This window comes from Acanthochromis polyacanthus, chromosome 3 (assembly GCF_021347895.1).
Source record: "Acanthochromis polyacanthus isolate Apoly-LR-REF ecotype Palm Island chromosome 3, KAUST_Apoly_ChrSc, whole genome shotgun sequence".
Lineage (NCBI taxonomy): Eukaryota > Metazoa > Chordata > Actinopteri > Pomacentridae > Acanthochromis > Acanthochromis polyacanthus.
Window position 1 is genome coordinate 12,703,235 of NC_067115.1, and position 14,588 is coordinate 12,717,822.

The 14,588-nt window shown below is 41.5% G+C and overlaps 2 long non-coding RNA genes across 2 annotated transcripts; both read left to right on the forward strand.

The window, feature by feature from the left end:
• Positions 1-2,456: 2,456 nt before the first annotated feature.
• On the forward strand, positions 2,457-6,902 carry LOC127533216 (uncharacterized). The gene is made up of 3 exons (XR_007940998.1): positions 2,457-3,451; positions 6,047-6,120; positions 6,528-6,902. It is a non-coding gene; the product is annotated as an uncharacterized LOC127533216 (long non-coding RNA).
• A 287-nt stretch (positions 6,903-7,189) lies between these two features.
• On the forward strand, positions 7,190-10,752 carry LOC110966285 (uncharacterized). Its single transcript, XR_007941052.1, has 5 exons — positions 7,190-8,005; positions 8,150-8,502; positions 9,823-10,037; positions 10,145-10,279; positions 10,592-10,752. It is a non-coding gene; the product is annotated as an uncharacterized LOC110966285 (long non-coding RNA).
• Positions 10,753-14,588: the final 3,836 nt, after the last annotated feature.

The window sequence follows — 14,588 nt, forward strand, 5'->3', positions numbered from 1 at the left end:
TGCAGAACAATGTCAGCGGGGTCTGGAGGGGCCTGAAATCCATCTCTGGCCACAAAGATCCCAAGACGGAACTGAGATGGAACCAGGAGTGGGTGAATGATCTGAACACCTTCTTTAACAGGTTTGAACAATCAGCCACCCCTCCCCTGGACCAGTCCACCCTGCAGCAGCCACCACTGCATTTGTCTGCACCCCCTGCTGACTGTACCACCCCCGCTGTACTCCCCTTCCTTACAGCTCCACAGCTCTCCTACCATTACACCTCCCCTCCTCCACAAGGCCCCACACTCACAACCAGCACACAGCCCCCCTGCCCCAGCTTGTCCCTATCAACATCCCAGGTGAAGAGAGAACTGAGCAGACTGAAGATCAGGAAGACTGCGGGTCCAGATGGCATCAGCTCCAGGCTCCTCAAGTCCTGTGCAGATCAGCTGAGCAGGAGTGTGGAACATATTTTCAACTTGAGCCTGAAGCTGGGGAGAGTACCACAGCTGTGGAAGACATCCTGCGTAGTACCGGTGCCGAAGATATCGCACCCCAAGGACCTCAACCACTTCAGGCCGGTGGCACTAACGTCCCACCTGATGAAGACCCTGGAGAGGTTGGTCCTTTATCATCTGCAACCCCTGGTGAGCTCATCATTGGACCTGCTGCAGTTTGCCTACCAGCCCGGCATCGGGGTTGATGATGCAGTGATCTACCTCCTACAAAGATGTCTCTCTCACCTGGAGAAGACGAAGAGCACTGTGAGAATCATGTTTTATGATTTCTCCAGTGCCTTCAACACCATCAAGCCTGCCCTTCTGGGGGACAAGCTGGAGCAGACAGGAGTGGACGCTCACCTCACAATGTGGCTACTGGATTACCTTACCAACCGGCCACAGTTTGTGAGGTCAGGGGACTGTGTGTCCGACACTGTGGTCTACAGTACGGGGCCCCACAGGGGACTGTCCTTGCCCCCTTTCTTTTCATCCTCTACACTGCAGACTTCTCCCATCACACCACAAACTGCCATCTTCAGAAGTTCTCTGACGACTCTGCCATCGTCGGCCTCATCACGGACGGAGATGAGAATAGAATAGAATAGAATAGAATAGAATAGAACTATATTTGTCATTGCAACAAGTACAACGAAACTGCAAAAGCCCTTCAGTCAGTGCAAAACAGTGTAAAGAAATATGATAAAATACAGAGTAAATAAGATTAGAAGATAAAGATAAAATAACATATAACAATAAGGTGCAGGAGGGAATGGAGTGGAGTACAGAGAACTTAACTGGGACTTTGTGGACTGGTGCCTGCTGAACTGCCTCCAGATCAATGCGGTGAAAACCAAGGAACTGGTGGTGGACTTTAGCAGGAACAGACACACTTCTCCTACACCAGTGAACATCCAGGGAACGGACATTGAGATTGTGGACTCCTACAGGTACCTGGGTGTTCACTTAAACAAGAAACTGGACTGGACTACTAACACCAGCGCACTTTACAAGAAAGGTCAGAGCAGACTCCACCTGCTCAGAAAACTGAGGTCCTTCAGGGTGCAGGGAGCACTTCTGAAGACCTTTTATGATTCTGTGGTGACATCAGCCATCATGTATGAAGTGGTCTGCTGGAGCAGCAGCATCACGGCTGCAGAGAGGAAGAGACTAAACAAACTGGTAAAGAAAACCAGCTCTGTCCTGGGCTGCCCCCTTGATCCTGTGGAGGTGGTGGGAGACAGGAGGATGATGGCAAAGTTGGTGTCTATCATGGAGGACACCTCCCACCCCCTGCAGGAAACGGTAAGATCACTGGGCAGCTCCTTCAGTGACAGACTGCTTCACCCGCAGTGTCTAAAGGAGAGATACCACAGGTCCTTCCTTCCTGCTGCAGTTAGACTTTACAATCAAGTCTGCTGCCAGTAGTCTCGGTTCACCCACTTACAAACTGTGCAATAAAAATGTAAATGATGCTGTGCAATTTCATGAAAATTTTGCTGTAAATACTGTTTTCTTCTCTTCTTCTGAAGAAAATATTTTTATGTATATATATATATGCACTGTGTGTATTGTGTGCTGCACTCTTTCTTTGATTCAAGTGTTCTGTTTGCTGCTGTACACTGTAAATTTCTCTGCTGTGGGATTAATAAAGGTTTAATCTATCTATCTGTTATGGTGGACCTTAGCAACACTCACATGACCCGTGGATGTTCTGGTTGAAGTTTAATTCCTAATAAAAAAACATTTTCATTGTGTTTTTTGTAACTTAGATATGACAGTCAGCGTCAAGGATGCAGAGGAGAAGGATGACCACATTTACATGCCTCCACGTTGTGATGTGGAAACTCAGTGGGAGGATCTGTCTGTCTCTGAACACAGCTATGCTGCAAGATCATCACTCCATCTGAAGCCCCTGACATCTGAAGTTGGAACGCAGTATGTAGGGTCAGCTGCGTTGTACTCAACCCTACTCAATGATTCAATTCAATTCAAATAATTTTATTTGTCTCCAAGGGGCAGTTTAAAAGGGCATACAAGCAGCTTAAAAAAGACAACCAAGCAAGACATACAATTACACACAAAAAGACAAAACAACATAAAAAAGAACATTGGAGGAGCTTGTAGTTCTAAAGTGCATTTTATTGGAGGTGCTTGTAGTTTTAAAGTGCATTGAGGTTACATCATAGCAGCATAATTTGGGGTGAACACACAAGGGTGTTGTTATTTAACCTTTCTATACTGCGACATCCAGTTCTACAAATTATAATGATGGTTTTATGCATCATTATTCATTCCTAATTTTTAAACTGTGTGTGTGTGTACACAAAAAACATAAATGCAAAGGGAAGAGATGAGGTTAAGATCTTTATAATAGTTAGAATAGAATAATTTAGGCACTGGGTTACTCTACCCCCGGGTCACATGTGGCTTTAAAGGACAATGATTAGGCAGTTTGAAGAGAACACTCCTTTGTTAAATAACTAGAAAACTGTCCTGTTTGATAAAGGAGTTGGCTCGGGTGACCTTCAACTATCCCCTAGTAACGCAGCTACAGGCCTAAGCTGCTGAGAGACGTGTGTGTATAATTAGTTAACATAATTGGAAGCACGATTTACTCTTGCAAAAGAATGAAATATTTTCTGTAGCTTACATGTAAGTCAGCAATCTTCCACACGTGTAGTATTTAGAGTAGAGATGACCAGAACAAGAACATCTGTGTCACTAATTCACATAAGGATTCCGACATCTTAATAACAGTAATGATAGTAATAGTTAATATTCAGTGGAATAACTAAACTCTCTGTAGATGATCTGCAGGGGAACATTTGGTCACTTTAAATTGCTGTTTATCACTTGGGCTTTTATTTTGAAAGGTATACTATCAGGACTGTGTGGAGCTCTTATGCTACTGAGCTTGTCACTAGAAGGAAAGAAACTGATGTGCGGAGGCAGCAGCTTCAGCGTTATAGGTAAATTTGCTTTTTTTTTTTTACCGTGAGTGTTTGCTTAAGCTTGGTCTCCATTCGAGGCCGAAGGATGTGTAGATTGTCGGCATTTTGCTCAAATAAGTAACAATTGAAGCGGGCATGCGGCTAACGTTAGCATATCAGTGCAAAACAAAGAGGTAGCCGAAGTTAGCTTCAACTTACTAGATGCTCCAGTTACGTATAGTTTAAAAGAAGCCTGCTGACATTGCTTTATTAAATAAAATGGAACAAAAGAACTAGAAGTGAGGAGATTTCTCTAACAGTGAGTGGTGTTACACAGTACAGGCTGGTTGTAAAGACATTTCTCAACGAGCTACTTTTTGTTGCAGTGTTTCTGTAATGTTTTTAATAGTCAGAACAGCTAAAGGGATTTTTAACGCCTACTCGAAGGCCTTGTTCACACACGGGTGTTTTGTTTTCTTTTTTTCCTTTTTTTTTTAAAAAATATATAACCGGGATTTCCTCATTCTTTCCTTCTATGAAAACCCCGAAACACAATTGAAGGGCTGTAGAGAGCCTCCAAACCTACAGGCGGCGCTATAACTGTAATCCTAAAGTTGTGGTGGCCAATTAGAGCCTGTGAAATGCTGCTGCCAGCAACCCAGGATCTGATTCTGACACCTCTGTTCCCCAGTATAGTAAAGTAACCTTACATTTATATGTAAATATGTATTTTCAAAAATCATGTTAGATAGGTTACCACAGCCCGGCACTGCTAAACTAGTCTGATTCACTGAATTTAGTTCTGTAGATTGCATTGTCCTTGGCTGCACTGCCACCTAGCTTTCCCTTCTTAGGCTATCTTTGTGTTACTGTTTTCAAAATTCCCTTTACTGCGAGAAGCAACAGCAACAAAGTCCGGGCTAGCTACTGACAGCTCTGAAAATTTCAAGCTTTGCAAAAGATTTGGATCATACAGTACAGAGCCCTGCTAGTTTTTAATCACAGTGCTCATCTCTCTGCATTTTGTTTCTTTCCACTAATAGCAGAATGCTACTGAGGTGCATTTAGACTGTTATTTACTATAGAATGGGCTGGCTAAGGTCAACTATTGCCAGATAGACATACAAATGCGGATTAGTCTGGAATCGCCCCATTTGAATTTTTCTTTTTCTTTTATTTCAAAAGGACATTATTAATGTTCACAGACCAAAGGCCTCAGGACACAAATACACAAATCTACAAACAGTCAGAGCAATAATACATATGAGGTAGGAACAGAGACGTTTTGAAAGAGAGATTTGCCACTTCAAAGATCTATGTGAGAATCCTGTCATATCGAAGGCCGTGTTTGTTTTACCCCAACTAGCCAATTCTCCGCTTCATGACAGCTGAAGTGGGAAACATCATGCCAATTTATTGTTTCACTGATGCTATTGGTGTCAAGAAGCTGAATTGTAGAGGTATAGCCTGTGGGAAAATATGTTTCTTCAGTCTCATTTTGGTCCAAACTTTGTAAGTGTTTTATTATCAGATTTGAGTGGTTATTGTAGATGTACAAACCTTTGAAACTGCAGTTATCGGAATCAGAAATGTTTTAGTGCCAGGTAGGTTTTCACATAGAAGGAAGTTGACTTGGTGTTTTTGTGCATAACAGTACATTATAACATATAGTTATGACTCTCTCCTCATTAATGTGAACCTGGCCCTGTTACCCCAAAATAACTGCCCAGGGGACATTACCAGGATGGCAGCCAAGTGGCAAGACTTGCCTTTAAGTCCTTTAGAATAGACCAGGGCTAAATGCAGGTTTTGTCCTCAGATAAATGTGTAATGTTCAGCCAAGATAACTTTCCTAAACAGAGAAATAATGTGAGCAATTGTTGCACAAATAGAATATTTTAATCTAATGTAACTGTGCTTCACTGTAGCAAAGTCATAAGACAATGACTCTGTCTGTTCCAAATGCAGATTTTTTTCTTTCTACTTTAAGTCCATACTACAGCTGCCCTCACAAAGTGTATACTGTTTTATGTCTTTTGCATATATTTGGGGGATACCACTTCAACATAATATTGCACCTTAGACTTTGACCACCAATGTCTGTTGTGCAAAATGAACTGTCATCTGTTTGTGTGTGGTTGGTAGTGCAAGCTTGTTTGTCATTGTGCAACACACTGGGATGTAACTGGGCAAAGAACTGTGGGAAAGAATAGTCAGAAAAGCACGGTGGCTAGCATACTGCAAAATCCAATCAGACGTAATCGGACATCCAGGTATTTTTGACATGCTATGTATTGGGACATACTAAATGTTTATTTTTTTCTGGAAAATTACATAGTATGGTAGTGTGTATACTGGAATTCACCCTTAGGTAGAAGCATTTCATTAGTTACAATCTTTTCTAATGTTGCCATATTCCTGTTTCACCTCATACATGCCAGCAGACAACTGTTTGACTCATACATCAACTTTCAACTCAATATAGAACCTTTTGCTGCAGTCTCATGGTGTCTATTTCACATGCTGACGGATTTCTATAATATAAAGAAATCTATTGGATTACACTTCATGTTAAAAAAACACTGAATGGGTAACAATAAGGACTTCATTTTTTTTTTCATTTCTTTCACTCAGTTGCACAGGAACCTCAGGAAAACAGCTTTCTCATCCCCCAAAGACCACATTTTTAGCACCCATGGAATCCCAAGGTAAGAGAGACGCTTAAAAATGTGGAATCAGTGATTTCATTATTTATGGCTTTTATGTTACATTACTGTCGATTCTTGTTAATTTAATGCCATTATCCACTACCATTATTCATTCAGTCATAATGGGCCACCTCCTCAGTTTTTATAGCTGCATATTACATAATTGATGTGTGGGATACATGCAATAAGAACATATTATGAAATATGGTGACATTTTCAGCATATTTGAACATGTACACACTTGAGCTTCTTTGAAACAGTGACACTTTTATTATTAAATCCTGACATAAGCTAAGGTTGTTAAGTCTAGACAGGAAATGCAAGATCTTAAGTCAGTGTAATGAGTGAATATGGTTCTCTCAGTTATCAGTTTGTGATAGCAGTCTCTCATCTGAACTTCTCCACAGCAAGCCCACAGCCGGTCATTTGTGAGGTCTGTGGAACATACTTTGAGACACGACGAGGCCTCTCCAGCCACGCCCGCCTCCATCTACGCCAGCTCGGTGTGACGTTTTCAGAAAACAGCGGCGCTCCCATAGAGCTCCTCTACCAGCTATCCAGGAGAGAGACGGCTCCCTCCCGTTTTTCAAATCGGACTCCTCCTCTGCACCTGAGTCAACACCTCACACAAAAACATCCCAGCAGGAGACACCTTCGGTGCAAGAGGACGTGAATACGTCCTGCAAGACGGGGGTCAGAGCCATGAACCCTGCAAAAGATGGATAATCAGGAATCTTCATCAAGACTGAAAGAAGTTTCTCTCCGCCCATCATCTCCTTCTGCTTTGCCAGCAGAAGGCAGAGCAGCATACTTTCTCAGAGCACCACGCCACAGCCAAGCCACTGTGGGCGCCGCTGGAAACTGAGCCCCCATCACTTTAATGCTGAATCCTGAATCCGTTTTCTTGTGTTAACATTCAACATGTAGGTGTATATGCACAACAAAACTTGGATGCAGCATGTAATTATACGACTGTTGATGTAATATTTTAGTTTAAACAACAGAAACATGACATGATTGTCTCTTGCTGACTTTGGCCTTCTCTTTCTTCGTTTTCTTGCCCCTTCAGACACCAACGATGAGGTCCATGTTTGTCACCTTTGTGGCTCCTGGTACGAGACACGCAAGGGCCTGTCGAGTCACGCTCGCTTCCATCTGCGCCAGTTTGGAATCCCTGACAGTGAGATCAAGGGCAGCCCTATTGATTTTCTGTATCGGATCATGGAGGAGGAGGACCTCAAACCCATCACCAGCAAGCAACAGGGTGAGCTCACATCAAACGGTTCAAAGAGACCTTCCTCTAAACGCCCCTCTGATCTGTCCTCTCCACCTGCATCGCACCCCAGCAAACGGCCTAAAACATCCGAGGATTGTACTTGCGTTCTGTGTGGGGAGTCATTTGAGAACCGAAAAGGCCTGGCCAGCCACGCACGCTCTCACTTACGCCACATTGGGGTGAGTGAGTTAGTGGGGAAAAGCTCTGCAATTGACGCCGTCCAGGAGCTGGTCAGCAGCGGTGTTTTAGAAGCCGTACAGCCTCTGAAAACAAACAGTACAGCCGCCAGCTCATTTGCAGCACCATCTCCAGCACCTCCATCTCCCACAGCCCTGGCTTTGTCTCCAGGTCCAAGCCAATCCTGGACCTCATTTTCCTCAACATCGATCTCCTCAACTCCTGTGAAGAGCTGCCAGTCTCCTCAGGCTGCGGTAAACAAGGCGCCAAAGGCTAAGAAAGGATTTCGGCTAGCAGTTGACCCCCTCCTCAGGAAACCCAAGCCTGAGCCTGTAGAGACAGAAGTGTCTGTTCAACCAAAGGCATCCAGCAGCAGCTCTCCTCTGCAGAAGTCACCTACTACCATTGTTTCTCCAAAGCCTCTTGAATCAGGTAAAGCAGAGTGCTAGTAATATCCATATATATATTATAAGCTCCAGTTACACTCCTTTTTGAATCACGCCACCAGCAGCTGTGGCCACTGTGAGTTTTGCATTCATTCTTTTATTATTTTGTTAATTTCCTCACTTTCCACAGATGTGCGGTCTCCTCCAACAGTCCTTTGTGACTTCTGTGGGCAGCTGTTTGAGACCCGTAAAGCCCTGTCGTGCCACGTTCGTGCCCACCTGCGGCAGCTCGGCCTCACTTGGTCAATTAAAACATCACCAATCGATCTCCTCAAAGAAGTCATGCTGAACAGCGAGGAAAGAAAGACTTAGTGTCCGGTGCTTCCTCAGCCCCGGGGAAGTCCAGGTGGACCCATCAAGGTTCCAGAAGGTCCTTAGACAGCCTCACATCTGGAGAACCAGCCTCCAACATCTGCACCTCACCTCTTGATTATTCCATGAAAGAGAAATCGCTGTCTGGCAAGAGTGGAGCCTCACACGCTGGTAAGTCAAGTCAGCTTATTCCTCATCAGAAGAGTTTGACATTAACACCACCATAAAGAAGTATGCCAACTGTTTGTGTCCATTTCCTGTTGAAACTACGAGGAACTGGAATACTGAATAAAATTTTCAACTTAAATGGGGACAAACGGGGCTTTTTGCGATAGACAGCACAGGGACAATATCATATTGTAGGATGTTGAACTTTACCCTATCTTGTTATTCAAAACAAAAATCTTGCCTTAACATAGCACTAGCTTCCCCTTAAAAACTCAAATTTTGAGTGTAAAATATTAGCAACATTTTCACATAACCAGTCTTTATCTAGAATTACATTTAGCAGATGTCCAATAGTCGATACTATACAAGCAAGGATCTAGTCAGGAGAAAACAACATGGATAAGTACCATAAAACAATCACTTTATGAGACCCACCCAACAATACAATGCTGCCTTAGCTCATGCTGCATTGAGTAAGACATAAAAAGGGCACGCTTGCCATTGTTCTACTGTGTCTTTTTTAATTTGTTGGGACTGTTTCAGATAAGAAAATATATGTGTGGAAGAAATTCGTCAGTATCTATATACAGCTGGAAAGAACCCTAGATTTTGTATGAATAAAGTAGACCTACTTGACTAAGCAAAACCTCCGTTTAGTCTGTGACATGCAGTGCGTTTCACCACACACCTCTGAAAAAGCATTGCAACAAATAAGCTACACATATAAAGTGTATACAAAAGTAAGCTTTCTTTTTATATGTTGTGATCTTTTGGAATAATTTGGCAGTCATGCAAACAACAGGCCTGCTATGCTGTGTATGTGGCTTAGAGACCAATGAAGGAATGAGTTCCGAAAAGTTTAAAAGGGTTATAACAATAATAATAATACATTATATTTGTATAGTGCTTTTCAAAACACTGACGCTTTACATAAAAATCATCAAACATTAAATTATAAAAATAAAACAAGAATATAACAAGTCATAAAACACATATTATATTTATATTTGATATTCTTGATGCGCTTGGAGTTTGATACAGTTTCTGGACTGAGATCAGAGTGAGTAGATATTCATTGCTCTGTTCTTTGGACCTTTCAGTTAAAATGGAGATTTGCATGAAGGAACAATTAGAATTTATGTTCTTGTTATTAACACCTAACCCAATTTCTTGAGCCCCTGCTCCGCTCCTTTCTTTCCCCTGATCCCTGAAAACATTTCAGGCACTGAAATTTTCCTCATCTAAACTGACTTTCCATGACTATTCTTTTACTGGTACGTAGATATCAGCAGAAGCCTAAATATGTTCCAACATGTTTGCCAGACACCTCATGTGAGCTTTGTGGGTTCGACTTTGAAAACCGCAAGGCCTTAGCCAGTCACGCTCGAGCCCACCTCCGTCAGCTGGGCATCATCGAATGGAAGGCGGACGGAGCGAGTTCACCGATCGAACTCCTCAGCGAGTTGATCCGAAGAGACCCAGAGAAGGTGGCAGTAATAACCAGACGCTATCGTGTGGGAGACCTTTACATCAAGAAGGTGGGCTGTCCTCTAAAATGTGCTTCAAATGGTTCCAGTTCAGATTAAGATACACACAAACGGTTGATGTATTGAATCATTTCTAACTTACTGTCATTTTCTTTCAGTCTCAGAGACCTGCTGCTTCGCCCTCTTTGTCCACAGACTCCGATCGATGGCCGGCGGCAGCAGCCTCAAGTATTCACAAGGCCACGCTCGCACTATGGTAACTCACAGCAACTCCAGTGTGCGCTCCCCAAGAGGTGAGAGATGAAGGCTGGGAGGATATCTGCATATAGATGTACTTTATAGAGCCTCTATTGTGTTTTTTGGAGGGGTCTTCCTTTGTTTTAGTGAGCTTTATAGCTTGTTATAAAACTTGAAAAATCAACTAGGAGCTGAAACAGAGCATTTTATACAGAAGGTGAAAAGAAATATGAGGAAAATTGTGATTTTTGAATATTAAAACTTAAGCTAGTAGACCCTAAAAATACAATATTAGCCTATAAATATGCATAATATGAACTCTTTCAATGGTAAAAGCATGTATATTCTTTTTCTCTGTATGCTTTCAGGGGTTCATCCACCAAAGAAGTACGTAGTGCCTAAAGGGGAGGAAAATCAGGACACCAACTCCCAGCAGCCATCACGGTCCGGCAGCATCCCTGCTCTGCTGCCAAAGCCTCCACTCACTCCACTGGTCAAACTGGTGGGCAAAATTTACTCCCTCAAGTGCAGGTGAGTTTATAAAGAACACTGTTCCTATGTATAGTAGCTGTAAGAACAACAATTATGTGTCTAAATGTGACATTAAGTTGTCTAATTGATGTTCATTGTGGTGTAAAGCAATATAAGGCAGTTACATTTCTTTTGTGAACTCTACATGTTTGTCTGTGTTGTTTGAATTCCTTTAAAAGCCCCGTACACTTACAGTAATAGATGGTCAACAATAGATATTTTGCACAGCCTTATTAAAAATTCCTTTGACCAGTTAACAAACACATAACAGATTTGTCAAATTAAAATTTCCATGAAAGTTGCTTTAGTTCCTCTCTGATGCAGCTTAGGTCACTCTCCTCTCCTCTCCATTCTGCTGTTCAGGTCTGCGAAGAAGTGTTTCATGGACTCTGTCGGTTCAAGAACAGTGGATCACACACCTGCAGAAACACATCCTGTCACTGGGCTACAAGGCAATGCTTCTCCTCCTGCTACACCCGTGAACGCTCCAGCGCTTGTCTCTCCTGTAGCTGTGTAGTCCATTGAATCCTTCCTGTACAGCACTGTGAAGGAGAGTCCTGAGTTTCAAATGTCCAGTCCAAGAAGACGTTTTGTGTCGATGTTTACTTGATGTTAACAGTTTGTCAGAGAAGTGCATGCTCCCTTCATGTCCTGGAGAGGGCAAACATGAGCCATATGAAGAAATCAGCACAATGTAATCCACTCAGGTCAAATCCACAAGACACGATAGATCACATCACTCACCACTGGTTGTTTTTGGAACTAAAGGCAGTCATCACGTGTTTTGACAGACAGGGCTTTCCTTTCACCTGCTTTCACATTGCTTCAATTTGAACAGAAATTTGAAATGCATTTGTTTCCCACAACAACTCAAAATGACTTTCTCTTTATTTTTACTCCTACTGGCCAGACTGCTATAGTTGCTATTTCGCTTTTGACTTAAGTCTTGTTTTATACGTTTATTTTTAAATCCTTTTAATCGAAGTCTAATTTAGTGTTCTGCAAGTGTTTTTCTGTGTAACACAACGCTGCCACCTGTGTTGAAAAATATTGTCATATTACAGCCTAAAATCTTGTCCTTAGCAGAGTTTCCATTATATTGCCTTTTTAACACTTTTATTATATAAATGAAGTTATGTCTTCTATATAAACAAAATTTCTGGTGTATGAGACATATTTTTTTCCAGATATCGTTCAAATGCCAAGTGAATGAATCTGCTTGTGTCAGTTTATAATAATAACCTCAGTCTCACCAGCAGCCACAGTTTCAGCTTGTTGGCCTCGTCGATGGACACAGTATAAACATCTTAGCAGTTCTGATTACAATCCAGTATACTCAACTATTTTCCATGAATTAAAATAGAATTCTGTCATCTTGCTTTCGTTTACCAACTTGTTTCTGTTTCCTGTTATTTACATTTCATTTCTTTTATTCAAGCTTCTTTAACCAGCAGTTCCTGACTGTTTTTTTTTTTTGCTCCTGTTACATTTTTACTCACTTTTACCACAATACAAAGTCCTGCACCTCTCTAGAAGCAGCAAAACCACAGCTAAAAGTAGAGAGAACTTTAAAGCAGTGCAGTATGACACAACAAAATGCCATGAATCATTAAAAAAAGTGTGATGTGAATGTTTCATTAGTTTTACATAAACTCAAAAAATGAATCAACAGCTATCCCTAATTATGAAAGAAAATGTAACTCTGCATGTTATCGATAGTTTACTGCTTATATTTTGTTCTGTTTTCAGATTTTTTTTCTTCCTGCTCTGTGTAGACGGTCCACAAGTGAGCTTAAAAGTCTCTGAACTTTTGTCTTGTGGCTTTTGGTCACAGCTGAGTCAGTCATGGCTTCACAGTTGTGCTGAGTTTTAGTTTTTTACTGAATCTGCTGAGAGAAAATGGATTATTCTCAGCAATTTTTAAAAATAGGATATGTAGAATATAGTGATTTGGATTAAATATCATGACTTCAAGCTATTTTAAACTAAAATGTTTTTAATTCAGTTGTGATTCATTTAAGGACAGTTGCGAAGTTGAAAATCTGACCTTCAATTTTGTTTTCTACAGTTTATAGTTCACTAATGGGGTAATTCTTGCAATTTTTTTTAATGACAACATGCTTTTCAAACCCACTGGCAGGTTTTGTGACTCAGATGGTTGAAAGAAATATTTAGATTCTCTCTTTAGCTGACATGTCTGTGTTTTAACAGTCACTTTTTCTTCACCATCTTATTAATAGCAAATTTTTGCAGTTATTTCTTAAGGTGTTCTATGTGTTGTTTAGAAATTATACAATTAAAAGATGGCAAATGGCATGCAGCAAAGATCCCCGACCGGATACAGTAGTCCATTTATGCCTCCTCAAACCCTCTAGACCACAAAGGTGCTCTGCTATATTTTACAATTCTTCACCTTCCAGGTCCTCGCAGTTATTGTAGTTTTGCGACAATGCTGCCGCTTTATTAAAAGTCACACCCCTGCATGTGTGAATTCAGGTACAATTCATAAAACAGATAAATCAGCAATTATAATCCAATGAATCTTCTGAAAAAAAAAATCCAGCATTTGCACGTCATTCTGTAAATGGCAAATAAGTGCACAGGACAAGGAGAGAGGAGGTGGGTAGGAGGGGAAACGTGGGAGTTTTAGTGACATGTTGATCAAATAGTGGCATGAAAAGAGATTTTTCTGCTGTTGGTGAATCTCTATGTATGACTGAAAGCACAACACCTCTGAGCTCACATCATTTGTGTCCATAATGTTCCCAGTGCAGCTTCTTATTTGATCTCCTCCCCTTTCCGGGGCTGTAATCGTCATCATTAATCTTACTACCTTTACAACAAGTCGTCCATCATTTATTGATGGGCTGGGAATTGCTCACCTGCACAAACCCATGGAGAATAATATGCTTTGTGCGTCTGCTCTGATTTGTTTAAATGATGGATTAGTTTTTACATCCCGAGTGGAAAAAAAAAAACTCAAGTAGAGAAATAAATTTTAATTATAGACATTTTTATACTGTTACAAGTGTCAGTGACTGCTGGAGGTTCCTCTTGCACTCTGCTTCAGATGAGGAAACTATTTCAAAAGAGGGAAAATCTACGATCACTTATTGTTACAAGTAAACTGAACAGTTATTGAAAGAAGCAGATTTTAATGCAGTGATGCAGAAAAACAGTCGCTCATGAGCTGACAAGAGGATCAGTTATTGGTTTCTATGCAGCTCAACACATCTCTGTTTTCTACTCCGTATGTCTCCTCAACAGTCAGTCTTTGGTCTTCACTCTCCTCCGTCTCTGTCACTGTCTCTGGGAGAGTTTTCCGTCACAGCAGGGATCCCAGAGGTCTCATTCAGTGTGATTTAGTGCCACTGGGATTCTCCCTCCAGCCGCTGATGGATTCATCTGATGTGTGCTGCTCTGTTTGTGTGCCAGCCTCTAGACATGTAGAGAGAGTGAGCTATCCTACCTGACCAGGCTGTCCCTCAAACATATCAACACAGGATGCCTCAAAGACGGACACCAGGGACTCAGAGCAGCAAATTCAAAGCACTATACTGAGGTCAAAGTCTAAATTAAAAGCACATGTGCCTTCTAGGGCAGCTGGATTTTGGAGAAATCTAAAACTGGCGGCACAGTTTTAGGTCTACCTGCTGTGGATCAAGGTTTTAAAGCCAACATGGCTTTATTTCACAAAGAAGGTGGACAATCTAGTTGAATCATCAGTTGTCAGGTAAAATTCCACACATTACTAACAGAATAAATAATAATGGGAGTCACTGGTATATTGTTTCTTATTTTTGCTGTTTTAAAATCAGGGCTGCAACTAATGAT